The following is a 13,182-nucleotide window of genomic DNA, read 5'->3' as shown; positions in this document are numbered from 1 at the left end:
TAATTTTTTCTAGTTTGTATTTTCCCCAACTTAAGGACCCTGTGTCCATTACAACGAACATCACACGTCAGCCCATTTTTTTGTGGTTTCTGAGCATTTCATCTAACTTAAAGCCTACAGTCCACGAGAGTGGACAATTTTTATCCAATCAAATGGCAGTAAGGCTCAGCATGTTGTAATTTGAAAAAAACAAAATCTACTACACGGAAAAACAGCATGGCATCACTTCACACCAGACACAGATGTAAGCCACATTTACAATGTTTTTTTTTTTTTTTTTTCAGATTTATTGATGTGTTTGGCAATATTTCATAGATTGTATGTAAAAAAGAGGGATTGTACTTACTAATTAAAGTTTAAAATATTTTGTAACATTGCAAGCTTTAGATCAAGATTTTTTCAAACATGTTTGTCCATTAGGATGTACAATTGGTTCAAGATCTGTTACTGAAATGAAATCTACAGTAATGCTGAACATTTTTATATTTAAAAAAAAACTATATCGATGTACTAATTTATTGCTGAAGCAATTACATATGCAGAATATACAGATCTTGAAGTTTTTGAACATATAGCAGATGGAAATATCTCAGATGTGGACTATATGTGGAGTGATAAGGAAGATGAAGATAAAGTTTGTTATAAACAAGGTGCACTCTATACAACAAAATTTAAAATTGTTCAAATTACAATTTTAAAAACTGTTAATATTGTTGATTTAAAAAATATATCAAGATTACACCACAATCATGTATGTCTTTGTCTTTTATGTTGGTATAATATTCTGGAAGCACAACTGTTTTGACCTGATGTGCTTGCAGGACAAATGGACATATATATATATATATATACTTAAAGGGTGTTGAAGGGGTTAATTTTTCCAGTGACCATAACTGCATTAAAAGATATTTTTATGTCATTTTTTTCATTACCCAAATACCATTTTTTTAGCTGATTCACCTTAATTTTTGTCGGTACCTCAACTTAGGAAAAATACCTGTTCCCCTTCTGATGGGGAACTTCAATGCTATAGTGGAGAATCCACTTATGGGGAATTTAGTTCAGAAAGCCAATTGTCTGAAAAAAATTGTAAACGGGCCAATGAAATGACAATGAATTGACAGCGTCAGCTTGCGCAGCTGATGCTTGTTGTAATCAATTTAGCAATATAAGCACAGCAAAAACAAGGCAGAGGCATCCTTTTCACTTCAGTGACTTCACAGGCTTCTGAGAGAGTTGATGAGGGTTCCTCCTGCTGATCTACAGCGATTTCAAGTGAACGAGAGTGGTCTCCTGGTCCAGAGTGTGATACACACGGCGGCAGGGTCTGATCCTCAAGAGCGGTTTGTATATTGCACTATCATCTAAAAGAGAAACACAGTCGTGCAGGGCATCCTTTTCAGGATGTCGCTCAGACCATGCGTTTCTGGTTGCGGTGGCTTCCTGTCCCCGGATGATGGGCACGAGCACTGCGTTGCATGTCTGGGGGTCCAGCATGTTAATGTGGTGCTAGGGAGCAGTGCATGCCATCACTGCGGCAGCATGTCTGTTGCGCAGTTAAGATCGCGGGTCGCTTTTGCAAAAGAGCCACCCACCTCAGTTGTCTCCCGCTCCGCAGCTGGGCACTCGGGCAGATCTGAGGTGAAAATAAATCTGCCGCCCATGGGCTTGCGGACCTCTCGCTCCTCCACGCGCTCCATCCAAGCTTCGAGTGAGAGAAGCGCCCATTCCTTGGATGGCTCCACCCTCTCACTTGATGACACCGAGGCTCAGATGTCCACCGCTGCATTGGAGGACAGGCTTTCATTGGCTGATGAAGGATTTCCTCCCTCCGCTCCCTCCCCTCGGGAGTGAGGGCGGCGCTGGATCTAGAAACAGACATGATAACCGTGCTTTCCCAGGCTGCTTCCATCTCCAAGCCCGCAGCCGGACCGGAGCCAAATCTATCCTCCCATTCCTTTCTTCCCAGAATTGCACAGTGGGCTCACGCAGTCTTGAAGGGCACCTTTCTCTGCCCGATCTGTGTCGCCTCCGCCTCACCACCCTTGATGGTGGAGCAGCCAGGGTGTACGAGTCGATTCCCCAGATTGAGAGTGCCACTGCGGTCCTGCATGGTGCCTCTTTCTGCTGGAGTCCGCCTCGTCTCCCGTCCAAAGCATGTCGGTTTTCTGCCTCCCCGGAGCCAGAGCCCATACAGCCATGGGCCAGGCTGCTTCCACCCTGCACGCTAGGGTCCATGAGCGCGCGCTGGCCCAGCTGCACGGGGTGGTTCTGACCTGGGCTTATTACATGCCAAGTACCGTACCTGGTCTGAGCTCCACGGTCCTCAAGTCCTCTGCGTGTGCCCTGGGAAGGGCGATGGTCACATTAGTGGTCCAGGAGCGCTCGGGCTAAAACCTGGCAAAGATATGCGCGGAGTCTACAAAGTTCACTTTCTTCACTCCCCCATATACCAGGCTGGCCTGTTTGGCGACACCGTCGGTGGATTCACCCAGGAATTCACGGCGGTGCAGTCAGATACAATGGGAGTTATCTATCGGCGGGGATGTAAGACCGCTCCCACCCCCCCCCCTTAGAACCATCCACATCCACTGCTTGTCGCCAAGGGCACCCGTCTACATAAGCTGCCCCACCCGCCTGCTTGCTCTCTTGCTCCCTCCCAAGTGGGTGGCCGCGCTCCTCAAAGAGAACACTTTTTCCACTTCCCCGGATGTGACAGCATCTGCCAGTCTGGGACGCTGCTATGTTGTGAACCCAGAGTGGGCCCACTAGGAGGCGTGGGAGGCCTTAATACCGCAATAAACCCCCCCAAAAAAAACCCAATGGCAAAAATCCAAACACAATGGCCTAACCCGGAAGTGTAAAAAAAAGGTGGTATTTATTTACAATAATGTGGAGGATACGTCCAGTGCAAAATATATACAATGTCCATAAAAAGTCCAAAAATATATATACAAAAAAATACAAAGTATGAAATCAACAAATTAAATATAAAGACGAAAATATATATAACACAAAAACAAACCAAAGAAGAAAAAAAAAAAAAATCAAACGTAACCACTGTCTACAAGTATCCACTCACTCAGAAAATTGCTCACGGCTCTGCCACAGCACACTCGCTAGCCAGGTAAACTGACGTCCCTCTTTATACGCCAGACTCCGCCCGTTGATTGGCGCAAGCCATTCTCTAAAAAGTATATATAAAAAAATACACTTTCAAACTCGCCTTAAATGGCATCTCTTTAAACATTAAATGGTCTCGTCTGCTTTAACAGGACACATAAAAACATATAACATTAAATACCCACAACCTTTAACATCTTTCCAGTAAAACAGGACAAACAACAATGCTGGATGTACCCACAGACAACACAAATGGTACAGTCGGACGATCAGCGCGCGACCCACCATGGCGCGACATGTAATAAGTGCGCGCCATCCCTTCGCTCGGCTTGGCCGGCCTCGCGCTGAAGTCCAAATCCCTCTAGACAAACAAACAAAAACATGAAGACAATGTGTGTGTGCGCTCAAGTGTATGCTTCGTGTGAGACTGAAGGGGAGAGATGAACTGTGGAGGTGTGATTGTATGCCGGTGATATGATGCGTGCACTCATCAATATAACTGTTGAGGGAGAAGGAAGGAATGAAGGTAAGTGGTGTGTGTGTGTGTGTGTCGGTGCGGCCGTCAGAGACAGACGGAAAAGTCTCACTTCTCTACATTATCCTCCTCCTCTCCAAGCTGCGTACTGTCCGGAAACCTGGACAAGAAGTCGGCTACCAAATTTTTTCTCCCAGGGCAATGACTTATCTTGAACTGGAAAGGTTGTAATGTCAGGTACCACCGGGTCACTCTGGCGTTAGTATCTTTCATGGAGTTTATCCAGGTAAGTGCTCGATGGTCTGTTTCCAAGTCAAACTCCCGCCCCAGGAGGTAGTAGCGGAGGGATTCCAGGGACCATTTAATTGCAAGACACTCCTTCTCTATGGTAGAGTATCGCGTCTCCCTGGGAAACAGTTTCCTACTCAGAAATACCACAGGTTGCTCTTGTCCAGCTGGTCCTTGGGCTAGTACCGCTCCAATCCCTCTATCAGATGCATCCACTTGCACCATAAATCTCTGAGAGAAATCAGGGCTCTTTAACACAGGATGTGTACATAACCTCTCCTTCAAAGTAGTCCATGCCTGTTCACAGGCATCAGTCCAAACGACTGGATTCTTCATCCGTTTAGCGAGCAAGTCTGTTAGGGATGCTGCTGTCATTGCGAAGTCGGGGATAAAACGTCGGTACCAGCCCATCAATCCTAGGAAGGAACGTACCTCCTTTTTGGTCCTAGGTTTTTGGCTTCTCCGAGTCGCTTCTACCTTGTCCACCTGTGTTCTGAGTCCACCATTGCCCAGTCTGTACCCCAGGTAGTTGGTTTCCTTCTGTCCCCACTCGCACTTAGTCACATTTAAGGACAGATCCGCTCCTTGAATTTTCTCCAGGGCCTGTTTTACGTGCTGCAGATGGTCCACCCACGTGTTACTGAATATCACCACGTCGTCTAGGTAAGCAGACGCAAAACTTTCACAGCCCTGGAGAACACTGTCCATGAGGCGCTGGAATGTTGCAGGTGCCCCATGTAAGCCAAACGGAAGTACCGTAAAGTGATATAGGCCAAGAGGGGTTCTGAAGGCAGTGAGGGGATTCGATGAAGGATGGAGGGGCACCTGCCAGTAACCTTTGCACAGATCTAGTGTGGTTATGTAGCGGGCCTGCCCTATTCTCTCCAGCAAGTCATCGATCCTCGGCATAGGGTAAGCATCGAACCTGGATTGAGCATTTAGTTTTCTGAAGTCAACACAGATCCTTAAAGATCCATCCTTTTTAGGGACGATGACTATGGGACTGCTCCACTCCGATGACGATGGTTCTATTACTCCCAGTTGCTTCATGGTTTCTAGTTCCTCCTTCAGTGGCTTTAACAGTTTTTCAGAAACACGATATGGTTGTTGTCTTGATGGTGTTGTGTCTGTCAGGTGGATGGTGTGCTGGGTTACCTCCGTTCTTCCTGGCCTCTCCTGGAACAATGATGGGTAAGCATTGAGTACCTCCTTTAACTCATGTTTCTTGCCCTCCTCCAGGTGATCAAACTTCAGCTCAGCAGCTTATCTCGGTGTAACAATCTCCTCAGCAAGATCGTCTTCATCCTCCTTCACCTCTCTCACCATCAATACTTTCTCTGCTTCCTTTGTCTCCTTCCAATCTTTCAGCAGGTTGATGTGGTAAATCTGTTGACTTTTCTTCTTCTCTGGATGGAGAATCTCATAAGTGACTGGCCCCATCTTCTTTGTCACTTCATATGGCCCTTGCCATTTCGCCAGAAGTTTGTTGGTGGATGTGGGTAAAAGCAGCAATACCGTTTGTCCTGGCTGAAACTGGCGATAATGACTTCTTTGTTCATACCATGTCTTCTGCTTTGTTTGTGCCTTTTTAAGGTTTTCCACAGCCTGCTCCCTGTAGGTTTCCAGCTTGTCTCTAATCTTTAGGATGAAGCTGATGATGCTGCCGTTCTCCACTGCTCCAGACGGTCTAGTCCACGCCTTCTTCAGAATATCCAGCGGTCCCTGGACTGGCCAGCCATACATCAATTCGAACGGTGAGAAACCTGTTGATGCTTGTGGTACCACCCTGTATGCAAACAGCAAAAATGGTAACCGTTTGTCCCAGTCTTGTCCTGTAACTGATACAAACTTCCTTAACATTTTCTTCAATGTCGCGTGAAATCTCGTCCGGGATTCCTACTCTGGAAAACAATGCAGGGAGAGCTTGAACAATTTTAGTGGTGGTGACTGGGCGAAGTGGGAATGCCTCCGGGTAACGAGTGGTGTGATCACAAATGACAAGAATGTAGCAATGTCCCGTACTACTTCTCTCCAGTGGTCCTACGACACCCATGGCAATACGACGAAAGGGGTCGAAATAATGGGGAGTGGATGTAATGGTGCTTTGTCTCTATGACGAACCGCACTGGTTGTCTGACAGATGTTGCATGTGTTGCAATGTGTCTGGACATCAGTGTACATGGTTGGCCAATAGAAACGTGTACTGATGCGAGTGTATGTTTTCTGGAATGCCAAATGTACTGCCCATGGAAGTGTGTGTGCAAGATGTAACACAAGGGGACGAACAGATATGGGTACAACCAAACGTTTCACATCTCCTACTTGCACATATAAAACATCATCAATGACAACAAAATGTTTGCCATTCAAATTGATGTTATCAGGTTTTTCAGCTCTCACAAACAGTTTTCTTAAAGAATCATCATTTTTCTGTAGTTCAGAAATGTTATCAGGAATCTTCCAGTTTTCTGCCTCTAAACCATTCATATTAGGATTCTGAACTGGAGACCCTAGCCTTTTTAACAGTCTTTTCTGCTGACGCGTTTTTCTTTCGCCCTTGGTTGCACCCTGCAGCAGACTATCATCAAAGTCTGGCAGTTGCTGCAAACCAGCTTTTGTTTGGGCACGCGTTACTAAAGAAAACACATTTTCAATGTCATTTAAACCTGCATAGCTCTGTTTGGTAGACAAATAGCACAATTCATTCAACACCGGAAGATCTCGACCCAAAACCATGTCAGCAGGTAAATTAGAGACCACAGCTACATTCAACATGTACATTCCATCATGTATTCCCACAAGTACCTCAGCTTTAGGATACCTCCGTATATCCCCATGTATGCATTGTACGTTAGTGGTATTAGCATAGTCAGCATTGTTCACATGGCATGATTTTATCAAAGAAATAGAACTTCCCATGTCAAGTAGTGCTTTCAGCTCACGACCATTAACCACAATGTCCAACATTTTAGCATTTTCATTCACATCACTGTCACCATTAGCATCGCCCTCTCTTGGCCCTCTCATAACAAAAACCAGTAAGTTTTGATTTTCTAGCAGAGCATACCGATGCTTTGTGTCCTTGTTGTTGACACGCATAACAGATCAGTTTATGTGTTTTCTCAGCCTCAAGTCCATGTGAACGCTGCATGTCAGTATTTTGTAAATTGTGTCGTGCTCTACCTTTTGCAGGTTGCGTGCGCAGACCGGAGCGATGAGCGTTAGCATACTGCTGAGCCAGTCGTGCTGCTACTAGTCCACAGACACTATGTCTTCCAGCTCGCAGGTTCCGTGCATTTCGCCAATGGCTCACAGGTACAGGGAGAACGGTCTCCTTTCTCACACTCCTTGAGCCCCCCCTCCGGAGCTTGGGTGTAAGGTGAGAGTGAATCTTGCCTCCAGCTCTTCCGAGGGACCCTTGCGCTTCCCGGATCAGCACACCCACTCTGCGCTGCCCCGCTGCTGGTACGCGAATGAGTCCATTAGCGAGAGCTCTGCCTGCCTGGTTAGCATGGGCCAGCCCTTCGCGGTGGCTCATGCGCACAATCAGACTCGGCTACGCGATTCAATTCGTGAAACGGCCCCCCAATTTCACGGGTGTGTATTTCACCAGGGTCAGTCCCCTGTCCGCCCCTGTCTTGCGAGAGGAGACTGCTGTCCTCCTGGCGAAGGATGCAATTGAGTCGGTCCCTTCAGCCGAGATGGAGAGCGGGTTTTACAGCTCGTACTTGATCGTGCCCAAAAAGAGCAGTTTTCTGCTGCCGCTGTCTGCACAAGCTGCCGTTCAGACTGCTCACGCATTCTCTGGTGATTGGTTTGCAGCAATAGACCTGAAGGACGCACACTTCCATGTCTCTATTCTTCTACGCTACCGTCAGTTTCTGCGGTACCTGGCAGTACAAAGTCCTCCCCTTCGGGCTCTCTCTGTCTCTGCGGGTCTTCACCAATTTCGCGGAGGGTGCCTTAGCGCCCCTTCGGCTCGCGGGCATCCGCATACTCAATTATCTTGACGACTGGCTGATTTTAGCTCACTCTCGGAAGCAGTTGATTATGCACAGAGACAAGGTGCTCCGGCAGAGGATCTCTTTTCTCGGGTTAAAGCTGGACTCGGTCACCATGACAGTGCGCTTCTCTGGAGAGCGCGCTCAGCAAATGCTGAACTGTCTAAGAGAGTTCAACAGCAAAATAGTGGTCCCACTGAAATCCTTTCAGAGGCTCCTGGGGTATATGGCATCCACAGCCGCTGTCACGCTGCTCGGATTACTCCAAATGATACCACTTCAGCACTGGCTTCACGATCAAGTCCCCAGATGCGCATGGCATGCAGGCACACACCTAGTCCCTGTTACTGTGCTGTGTCGACGCACCCTCAGCCCTTGGAATGACTGCTCATTCCTACAGGCTGGAGTGCCTCTAGGACAGACGTCCAGTGATGTTGTTGTTTCAACAGATGCTTCCAGCACTGGTTGGGCGGCTGTGTGTCGTGGGTATGCAGCTGCAGGCGTGTGGAAAGGAACCCAGTCGCATTGACATAATAATTGCCTAGAGCTGTTGGCAGTGTTCCTCGCTCTCCACCACTTTTTACCGGTTCAGGAGCAGCAGCATGTGCTGGTCAGGACGGACAGCACGGTGGTATCCACTCTCACCGCATGTCTCAGCTTGCTTGCCGTCTGCTTCTCTGGAGTCTCAGCAAACCATTCACATTCCAAGTGAGCTCTACCGTGCAGCCGACGCGCTCTCACGGCAACCTTTACATCCCGGACAATGAAGACTCCGCCCCGAGTTTGTTCAGCTGATATGTGCGCAATTCGGGGTAGCCTAGATCGATTTGTTTGCTTCCCCCGAGAACGATCATTGCCAGTTGGTTTTTTCCCTGACCGAGGACTCTCTCGGCACGGATGCACTGGCCCACAGCTGGCCTCAGGGCATGCGCAAATATGCATTTCCCCCAGTGAGCCTGCTCACGCAGCTACTGTGCAAGGTCAGGGAGGACTAGGAGCAGGTCTTGCTAGTTGCGCCTCTCTGGCCCAACCGGTCCTTAGACTCTAGGAGGACTTAGGTAACCTACCGACTGCGGTGGTTAATACCATCACTCAGGCTGGAGCCCCCTCGACAAGTGAATGGTGCGTCTCTCACAGAAAAGACCCCTGAACTTGCCAGATCAGCATTGTGCTTTCTTTCCTCCAAGAGAAGCTGGAGAGCAGGCTGTCGCCCTCCACACTCAAGGTTTATGTGGCTGCCATCTCTGCTCATCATGACGCGGTGGCTGGCAGCACCATGGGAATGCATAACCTCATCATCCGGTTCCTCAGAGTCGCTAGGCGAATTAATCCACCCCGCCCGCTTCTCATGCCCTCTTGGGATCTCGCCCTTGTTCTCACAAGCCTGCGTACAGATCTCTTCGAGCCACTTCACTCAGTATCTTTAAGATTTCTGTCCCTGAAGACAGCTCTGCTGGTCACGTTGGCATCGATTAAGAGGGTCGGGGACCTGGAGGCATTTTCGGTCAGAGACTTGTGCCTGAAATTCGGGCCAATTACTCTCACGTTGTCCTGAGACCCCGCCATGGATATGTGCCCAAGGTTCCTACCACACCGTTTAAAGACCAGGTAGTGAGCCTGCAAGCACTGCCCCCGGAGGAGGCAGACCCAGCCCTTCCATTACTTTGTCCAGTTCACGCTTTGCGAATTTATCTGGACCACACTCAGAGCTTCAAATTATCTGAGCAGCTCTTCGTTTGTTATAGTGGTCGGCAGCAGGGAAGTGCCGTATCGAAACAGAGGTTGGCCCACTGGATAGTGGATGCCATCTCCCTCGCTTACCAGAGCGAGGGCGAGCCGTGTCCCTCAGGAGTTTGTGCGCACTCCACACGGAGCATCGCATCCTCTTGGGCACGTGCATGCAGCGCCTCTCTAACAGACATCTGTAAAGCTGAGGGCTGGGTGACACCTAATACATTGGCAAGGTTTTACAATCTGCGAGTGGAACCAGTTTCCTCAAGAGTATTAGGTAAACCTTGGTGATTGAGGAAACATCTCGGTTAAGGTGTCGAAACACACTTGCCACACCATTCTCCCTAACACGGAGATACGTGCGCTTAATCAATCTGTCAGTAAAGTTCCCCGCTTAGGTGAGCCCTGCAGAGATTCCTGCGAGGCCCCCAGCACTGACTTAGTGGAAGAGTCGCTTGCTGGCCCATTACGTTGTAGGTCTGCCCTTTGGTCAGCCCGCATTTTGAGTGTAGGTGCCTGCTATGTGTGATCCCCACTAGGCGATCCCATATGCTTATTCAGCCACGGTGCAGTCCCCCCTCACAGGCGGACTTGTGTCTTCCCTCTCCGCTAACCATCTTTATTATTTGCGTACTCCCCCTTCTCAGGGCTAGTCCATATACTTTTTTTGCCACCATATCTCCCCACTTGGGTAGCAGGTGGCCTCCGCAGCATCTTCCCTATCATGACTGCATGTTTTCCTAATGTACTGTCATAATTAAATCCCTAGAAAATATCTAAATGCTTTTGCGGCTCCCGAAAAATATATTTAAATCCATAAATCTTCTATTGAAGTGGGATAAGTAAGGGCCAGGAAACACGTTGGAAGACTCTTGATGATGCAGGTGCGCTCACGCTTGCCTGGCAAACCTCTCATCGGGGGCGAAGGTAAGGTGCAGTCATCATGGCGTTTTCCAGACCTTTACCCATAAGTGGATTCTCCACTATAGCATTGAAGTTCCTCATCCGAAGGGGAACGCTCTGGTTACTAAAGTAACCCTCGTTCCCAAAGGGGGGAAACAAAAATGCTAATGACTGTCCCTTAGCTGTGAGTATCAGTCTCTTCAGCTTAAAAAGGATGCCTCAGGCTTGTTCTTGCTGTGCTTATATTGCTAAATTGATTGCAACAAGCATCAGCTGCGCAAGCTGACGCTGCCAATTCAGTGGCATTTCATTGGCCCGATTACATACTCTTTCAGACAATTGGCTTTCTGAACGAAATTCCCCATAAGTGGATTCTCCACTATAGCATTTCCGTACCCAACCCCCTCGGGGAACGAGGGCTACTTTAGTAACCAGAGCATTCTAGTTGTCTTTACTTATTTTTTCTACTTCTTATAACTTATTTTTTTATAGTTGCCTCCAACTTAATTTTTAATCATTCTAAATGCCCCAACTTAATTGTTCTAAATGCTCCAACTTGATTTTTCTAGCTGCTCCAGATTAATGTTTGTAGTTACCTCAACTTATTTTTTTCTAGTTACCCCAACTTTAAATTAGTTAATGTTTATTTACACATACTATAAGATATTTTTTTCTTGATTAGATATTATGCATTAACCAACAATATAATCCAACCTTTTTGTAAAGTGTTACCTTTTTATGTATATATGCAGCAATATGCCACTTATAACGTTTCATTCATTCATTCATTCATTCATTCATTCAGCTTAATCTTTTATTTTTCAGGGGTTGCCATATTGGAATGAACCGCTATAAATCTCAATTCACTTGTCACAGCCAACTAACTTACTTTCTAAAACAAAAATGAGTCCTACAAGGGCCATGCTACTACACTGCAGAAAGTTAAATAAATTAATGAAATATTAAATCAAATATACTATACATTGGTAACTCTTTAGTTTAAGTACTACTGCGTAATTACCTAGCTGTTTTTGTAACTACTGTACATGTTTTTGCCAGGTAAAAGAATAAAATCTTAACTCACTTGTCACTGCCAGCTAAGGCCAAAAAGGTAATTCTGGCCCCTGATCCTTCTTGTCCAGAGAAGGGTTCTCAACCTTACGCTCTATAATAAGACCCAGAAGATGGACAGGGGAACAGAATGAAGAGATGAGGCGCAGGAGGGAGACAGAGAGAGAGAAAAGCAGAGGGTTGGAGGATGAGTGTAAGCTGGCAGCTTTTGCAGCTCTGGCAAACAGACTGAGCAGAATTCCATCAGAGTCAGGCCTGCCCAGAGACTCCACTTATCTATAGAGAGCAGGTGTGTGTGTGTGTGTGTGTGTGTGCGTGTGTGTGTGTGTGTGTGTGTGTGTGTGTGTGTGTGTGTGTGTGTGTGTGTGTGTGTGTGTGCGTGTGCGTGTGTGTGTGTGAGTGAAGCATGAGGTATGAGTCAACAGGGAGTGTGCTGTTCCCTTTGAGCTATAGCTTGGCGAGGAGAGCACAGCAGAGCAGACAAAATGTTTTTTAATGCTTGGTAATCAGGCAGTCAGGTTTTCTCTCGTAGCTTAGCTAAAGATTTCCATGTGAAATGAGTTGCAGTGTTCATCTAGAGTGCATCTACCTTCAGTGGCACCTATTTACTAATGCAGATTTGTCTCTGTACACTGTCAGATATAAAGGCACAGGAGCTGTCAATGGGGCAGTACCTTTTTAAAAGATACATATTTGTACCCAAATAGTCCACAGTGGTACCTAAAAGGTGCATATTAGTACCCAAATGTACCTAAAAACTACCTTTGAGGTATTATTATGGACCCATCAGGTACAAATATGTACCTTTTAAAAAAGGTACTGCCCCAGAGACAGCTCCCCTACTAAAAAAACAGCTTAAACCAGCCTAGGCTGGTTGGCTAGTTTTAGCTGGTCGACCTGGCTGGTTTTAGAGGGGTTTTGGCCATTTCCAGGCTGGTTTCAGCCATTTCAAGCCTGGTCTTAGCTGGTCAGGCTGGTAGATGACCAGTTAAAACCAGCTTGACCAGCCTAGCTAGGCTGGGAGCCCAGCCAAAACCAGCTATGTCCAGCTTAAACCAGGCTGGTCAAGCTGGTTTTAGTTGGATTTAACTGGTCATTTTCCAGCCTGACCAGCTAAGACCAGGCTTGAAATGGCTGGAAACCAGCCTGGAAATGGCTAAAACCCCTCTAAAACCAGGCTGGTCAACCAGCTAAAACCAGCCAACCAGCCTAGGCTGGTTTAAGCTGGATTTTTCAGCAGGGTCATGTACCTTTATTTCTGAGAGTGTAATGTATGTACAGATCTGCCTTATTAATGTGTGCTCAGTTCACCCAGACATTGCTCAAAGTCAGTCTTTAAGTTGATAACTGAAATGTGATATTGTTTAAGCTGATTCTTGTAAATTTTAAATGAATATGCTGTGTGTTTACTTCAGAAAGCTAAATAAAAGGATTTAAAAACCTTGTTTCCTGAAGACAATCATCTAAATTAATTAGGTGTGTGGTTAAAACTAGTAAAAAAAAAACTGTCAGGAAAATATTCTTGTTTTCTTTTTTTAAAGTTTGTTTTTATAACCTCACTGACAGATTTTTTTAAATTTAGGATTTTAG

The 13,182-nt window shown here is 46.6% G+C and overlaps 1 long non-coding RNA gene across 1 annotated transcript in view; it reads right to left on the bottom strand.

Moving 5' to 3' along the window:
* The window catches only part of LOC130248196 (uncharacterized), a 57,408-nt gene extending 45,732 nt beyond the window's left edge, over window positions 1-11,676 (bottom strand). The window contains exon 1 of the long non-coding RNA XR_008839608.1: window positions 11,606-11,676. This is a non-coding gene — a long non-coding RNA (uncharacterized LOC130248196). The remainder of the gene's footprint in view (window positions 1-11,605) is intronic.
* Window positions 11,677-13,182: the final 1,506 nt, after the last annotated feature.

This window comes from Danio aesculapii, chromosome 20, assembly GCF_903798145.1.
Source record: "Danio aesculapii chromosome 20, fDanAes4.1, whole genome shotgun sequence".
In the NCBI taxonomy this organism is placed as follows: Eukaryota; Metazoa; Chordata; class Actinopteri; order Cypriniformes; family Danionidae; genus Danio; species Danio aesculapii.
The sequence above is the reverse complement of the archived record's forward strand: the minus strand, read 5'-3'. Positions and strand labels throughout refer to the sequence as shown.